The sequence below is a fragment of the Panthera leo genome, chromosome A3 (genome assembly GCF_018350215.1).
Source record: "Panthera leo isolate Ple1 chromosome A3, P.leo_Ple1_pat1.1, whole genome shotgun sequence".
In the NCBI taxonomy this organism is placed as follows: Eukaryota; Metazoa; Chordata; class Mammalia; order Carnivora; family Felidae; genus Panthera; species Panthera leo.
The window spans coordinates 103,360,158-103,366,157 of NC_056681.1; the positions used below are offsets into that span (position 1 = coordinate 103,360,158).

At 52.9% G+C, this 6,000-nt stretch overlaps 1 long non-coding RNA gene across 1 annotated transcript in view; it reads left to right on the forward strand.

Annotated features, from left to right (window-relative positions):
- The window catches only part of LOC122216344, a 155,886-nt gene extending 150,677 nt beyond the window's left edge, over positions 1–5,209 (forward strand). Inside the window, exon 4 of the long non-coding RNA XR_006200844.1 lies at positions 3,253–5,209. This is a non-coding gene — a long non-coding RNA (uncharacterized LOC122216344). The remainder of the gene's footprint in view (positions 1–3,252) is intronic.
- Positions 5,210–6,000: the final 791 nt, after the last annotated feature.

The following is a 6,000-nucleotide window of genomic DNA, read 5'->3' on the forward strand; positions in this document are numbered from 1 at the left end:
TTTTTTTTTTTTTTTTTTAAACGTTTATTTATTTTTGAGACAGAGAGAGAGAGAGCATGAACAGGGGAGGGTCAGAGAAAGAGGGAGACACAGAATCCAAAACAGGCTCCAGGCTCCGAGCTGTCAGCACAGAGCCCGACGCGGGGCTCGAACCCACGAACCGTGAGATCATGACCTGAGCCGAAGTCGGATGCTTAACCGACTGAGCCACCCAGGCGCCCCAAGAGTCAGACTCTTAACTGACTGAGCCACCCAGGCACCCATCAGTTGGACCCTGTTTACAAACCATTTGTGTGCAACCTGTCATCTTCTCTCCCTCCGTAGGTAGCTAAAGTTACGTTAGAGCAAGGGGACCCTCGAGAACACCCAGCATAGCCCCCTGGTGTGCCAAAGACAGGGCCAAGTCTGGGGGAGGGAAAGGGATTTGCAAGTTGAGCTGTAAGAACACAGGTCTCCTGGGACACCTGGCAGTGACCCCACACTTGGGGATCTGAGAACAAAGCAAAGTGTTGTTGAGCCCAAATTAGCTGTCACCTCCTTCCCCTGATTCCTTTTCTTTGCTTCCTACCATCAAAGTCAGGTTCCAAATGCATCCATGGGAGGGGCCAGGAACCGTCTCTGTCCCCTGCTACAAGCAAAAGGCCCTCAGGTGTCCTCATCTGGGGTGAGCTGGAGGAGAGAGGCAGCCGTGTGGAAGGGCCAGCCCCGAAAAACACGAGTGCTTGAGGGGGCTTGCGGAGGGGTGTAGCAAAGAGTAAAATTCTCGGCCTCTGGAAATGCACATCATGGGTTCAAATTCCACCTCCCCCACTTACCGTCTCCGGGCCTCAGTTTCTCTAGCTGGGAAGCAGGAATGACGGTAGAAGCCCCTCGGTCAGATTGCCGAGGACAACGAACAGTGTGCAAGCTACTGGAACAGTGCCCGAATGCCGAGGCACCACAGGTGGTGAGGGCGGACGCGCTCCCAAAAGGGCAAGGGGCCAGGCTTCGGGTGTCTTCAGTGGATGCAAAAGGCCGAGACGGCTCTTGGTCATGGAGGTAGAGCCTGTCTGTTGCCCAAGCGAACCACTTCCTGGCTTCCGTGAAACCCTCAGCTCTTAGTATGACCAACCGGTTGGGCTAATGACCACATGCCATGACGCCAGAGACAGAGAGACAACAAAGGGAGAATCTGATCAGTGGAGCCTGGACGGGGCGCGGAGAGGTGCCAAAGGCAAACCAAAGTCACTTGACCGGTGGGCCCCCCCTGTGGAAGGGATAAAGGCAACCTGCCGTACCCTGAGAGCTGGGAATATCTTCCCCTTGGAAAACATTCCCTCCTGGGCTCTGTCAGTTGATGGCTGACATGTCCACTCTTAGATAGCCATTCCTTTGGCTTAATATATGGTCCTCTGTCCAAAAGACAGAGTCCTGGGGCACCTGGGTGGCTTGGTCGGTTAAGCATCTGACTTCGGCTCAGGTCACAATGTCCTGGTTCGTGAATTTGAGTCCCGCATCGGGCATCGGGCTCTGCACTGACAGTGTGGAGCCTGCCTGGAATTGTCTCTTCCTCTCTCTCTGCCCCCGCCCCAACTCGAACATGCTCTGGCACATGCACGTGCTCTCCCTGTCTCTCTCTCTCTCTCAAAAAAAAAAAGACAGAGAGAGACGGAGAGACAGAGCCCTTACTGGCAAAGTGGGTGGCCCCAATTTAAGATGTGCTGTGCTCACGTGGTTCTGCACGTTTTTGTTTTTGTTTTTGTTTTTGTTTTTGTTTTTGTTTTTGTCTTGGAGAGAGACAGAGTGTGAGTGGGGGGAGGGGCAGAGAGGGAGAGAGGGAGAATCTGAGCAGGATCCTCGAGGTCAGTACATAGAGCCGGACGCGGGACTCCAACTTGCGAAGCCATGAGTCCACGACCTGAGCCAAAATCAAGAGTCAGACGCTTCACTGACAGAGCCACCCAGACGCCCCTGGTTCCTCACGTTTTATACAAAGCTTCCTTTTCTGTGTCTCCCCGTGAGTGTGACAAGGGTCTGCTCACCCAAGAGCTCTGGGACAGCGTGTGCAGCTTCCAGACTGCCCATGTTAAATATGGTTAGCTGATTACCACGACCTGTGCTCGCTGTGAGGGGGCTCCCACCTCAGAGCCTCATTCTCGCTTCTCTCTCAGCCTGGAGTGCTCAGCCAGGCGCCATGGTCCTCCGACCCCTCGGGTCTCTGGGGTCACTCCTCAGACAGGCCTCTTGCCCCACACAATCCTGTCGCCTTGCACTCTGATTTTCATCAGTGCTTCTGCAGGTTCCTTCTCTGTGATCTATCCCCCTCACTAGCATGCCGGTTCTTTCTTTGTCTTGATGTCACAGCATTCTAGCCCCTGAAGCAGTGCTTGGTATGGGCAGGTGTTGAGTAGGTAACTGATGAATTAATGAATGAGTGGATGAATGAATGAAAGAGCAGACCAGTGGATGAATGAATGAATGAATGAATGAGTGGATGAATGAATGAATGGATGAGTGGATGAATGAATGAGTGGATGAATGAATGAGTGAGTGGATGAATGAATGGATGAGTGGATGAATGAATGAATGAGTGGATGGATGAACGAGTGAGTGGATGAATGAATGAATGCATGAGTGGATGGATGGATGAATGAATGAGTGAGTGAGTGGATGAATGAGTGAGTGAATGAATGAATGAATGGATGGATGAATGGATGAGTGGATGGATGGATGGATGAATGAATGGATGGATGGATGAATGGATGAATGAATGGATGGATGGATGAATGGATGGATGGATGAATGAATGAGTGAGTGGATGAATGAATGAATGAATGAGTGGGTGAATGAAAGAATGAATGAGTGGATGGATGAATGGATGAGTGGGTGGATGGATGAATGAATGAATGAGTGGATGGATGGATGAGTGGATGGATGGATGAATGAATGAGTGGATGAATGAATGAATGAATGAGTGGGTGAATGAATGAATGAATGAGTGGATGAATGAATGAGTGGATGGATGAATGAATGGATGACGAATGAACTGGACACTTCCGTCACAACCTACGCAGAGCACCGGGCTTATTAATCCTAATTAAAGCAGAGTAAGCGCTTTCGCTCTAGGTCCCCGGGGCCCTTCTGTAAAGGCTCCAGTGGAAACTGCACAGAACAAAGATGTAACAAACGAACTCATTCGTGCGGAGGAGAAGCTGGCCTGGGGACCATGTTACGCTGCATGCTTTCATCTGCTACATTTGTGTTTGCTTCGAGGGTTTCGTGTGCTTTTTCAACAAGAGAGTACGGGTAGGAGAAGCCGTTTCCAGACTCATCACAAAACCAGCACCACGGGCAGCATCGAACGTCCACGGAGCCCTTGCAACGTGCTGAGCGCCATCCCAGGAACCTGACGCCCGCGATCGCATCCCATCCCCGCCACGAGGCCAGTGTAGACATGAGAAAACCAAGGCCTCGACAGGCTGGCATCCCAGCCTTTCCAGTTGGTCTCCTTTCCTTTCCAGTTGCTGGGGTAGCTCCGAGTGGGCAGGAGACACCCCAGCTGTCCTCTGGCAGTGTGCCAAGTCACCTCATCCTGCGCTTTTCTAAGATGGGAGGGTCAGCCTGCAAAACGATGAAAATGGGGCCCGCCACTCTTAGAAGTTCTGCCTCATTCCCTGACACCTAGGGAGTCACCCCAGCCTGCTCCGGCCCAGCTCTGGGTCAGCACATTCAGCAAATCAAGTGCAGCCGAGGCCCGGCCTTCTAGCTCCAGCCCCCCCGCCTTGTCACACGCACCACCCCTCCCAGCGGAGCCTGCGCTGGTTCATTTACACGGCCGCCGGGTGGGCTGCCTGCCAGAGGGTTTTCATGAGATGTCCGGTTGCTGCAGATTCAGTGCCTGACAGGGCGGACACTCAGTAAACTGCAGATGCCCCGCAATGTTTTTCTGTTACTGATTCATTTTTTAGTCTAGCTGACGCCCCTCTGTGGGCACCGTATTTCACACCCGCTGTGCCCCAATCCGACGTGACAAGCTCTCTCCTTGGGAGTACAGAAGCGACGAGAGGAGGTTCATGGCCTGCACGCTACCACAGGGCAAACACAGGTACAGGTCCCCTGTGGAGTGTTAGTAGCCTGGAGCCATCAGGCCTCCCAGGAGCCTGTTTGTCAGGATAGGAAGCTTCCAGGCTCATTTCAGCAGTGTGTGGACAGAGCCCCACCGGATAGATGACCCTGAAAACTGGTAGGGAGAGAAGAGTCAGCTGGTTCTCACCTCAGAAACGAGAAGACTTTTCTCCCCACGTGAGAACAGGTGGATGGAGATGGGACTTCACATCATCCATCTTCCGCGAAGTCACTTATACCGTGATCTTGGGCAAGTGGCTCAGCTTCTCTGAAGCTCAGTCTCCTCTCCTGCAGAAGGAGAGTGGTGGTCTGAACTTGCCTCTAGGTCCTCGAGGCTGCAGCCTGCCCTGTGCAACCAGCTGGGGGAGGTTTTGTCAGCCAGACTTCATTCCAGGCCTATTACATGAGAATCTGTGGTAGGTGGACTCGGGTGATTCCCACGCCCGTGGCGGGGAGGGGGGTTGCAGGTCCTAGAACAGCTGGCTCCTCCCCTTGGTCTCAGCTCTGACGTCTGTGAAGGCCCGAGCCTCCCCACCCAACTCCCCCCACACACCCTTGTCCTGTTTGCCACAGATTCATTTCCTGACTTAAGGATGGACGTGTTTAGGCCCGAAGGCCCCCGAGAGGGAAATGTCTACTCACTTTGTCATCCTGCTTCCCAGGGGTGTCCTCCGGGGACAGGCCCTGGGGGCCCAGATGGCTCTGGCGCCTCCGTCAGGAGGTGTGGGCCTCCAGGACAGTGTGGACAGTCCCTGGGGACATCTGAAGGCCTCTCAAGAGATGGTGACAACAGACTCAAAAGGGAGAATTCCTGCCAGTCATAAATTATCCTCTCCGACGCCAATGGTTTTTCTGTTGTTAGAGATGATTATTACAGGCGTGAACAATGGCCCCGCTGTTCTTTCTCTGCTGGCTGAGAAGCAGGACATCCAGCTAGCTCCTGAGTCACCTCACAGCAGTAAGCATGGAAAATATCGACTTCCTTCTTATTTCTTGATCCTCGTTGCTTTTCTTCCTTCGTTTCTTATCACCTCTTAGGCGTTTTCATGTTCCTGCTCTTCTCTTCATTCTTCACGCGATAATGCTTATTTAATTTTGAATGTTCTCTTCCAGTCAAAAGTTGGCTTGCTGGGTCCAGACCAAATGGAAACAAACATGATGAAATTTGTGCTATGCTGAAGGGCGCCTGGGCGGCTCGGTCGGTTAAACGTCCGACTCCAACTCAGGTCATGATCTCACGGTTCGTGGGTTCGAGCCCTGTGTCGGGCTCTGGGCTGATGGCTCAGCACGGATTCTGCGTCTCCCTCTCTCTCTCTGCCCCTCCCCCGCTCACGCCCTGTCTCTCTCTGTCTCTCAAAAATAGTAAATAAATGCTTAAAAAAAAGTTTAAAAACGTTTGTTCTATGCTGAGAGGGATGAAGACGAAAATGAACGCCAGCGATTGTGGCAATGATGACATTTGGGGACGGGCAGAGGGCACCGGGAAGCGAGAAGCCGGGCTCGCAGGAGATGTGCCATTCACTCTCGCGGGTGTGTGTGTAAGGCACAGGTGTGATGATGCTCCAGCATTCTCCAGTAGAGTGCTTCTCAGCGTGTGACCTCTGGGCTAGTGGTCTCAGCATCACCTGAGAACTTGGGAGAAATGCAGATTCTCGAGTTGCATCCCAGACCTACTGAATCAGGAGCTCTGGGGGGTAGGGCCTGCGAATCCACTTGAATAAGCTTCTGGTGGTTCCAGTGCTGCTTGAGGTTTGAGATCCGTGACGTTGTGCTGCGTAGACACCTCACTCGCTGTCATTAAGTGAAAGATTCGATTGATATCTGGACATGGGGTGGGGGTGTTGGGGGGTGGGGTGGGCACCAGAAGGCGAGGAGGAAAGGAGGTGGGAGACGCTA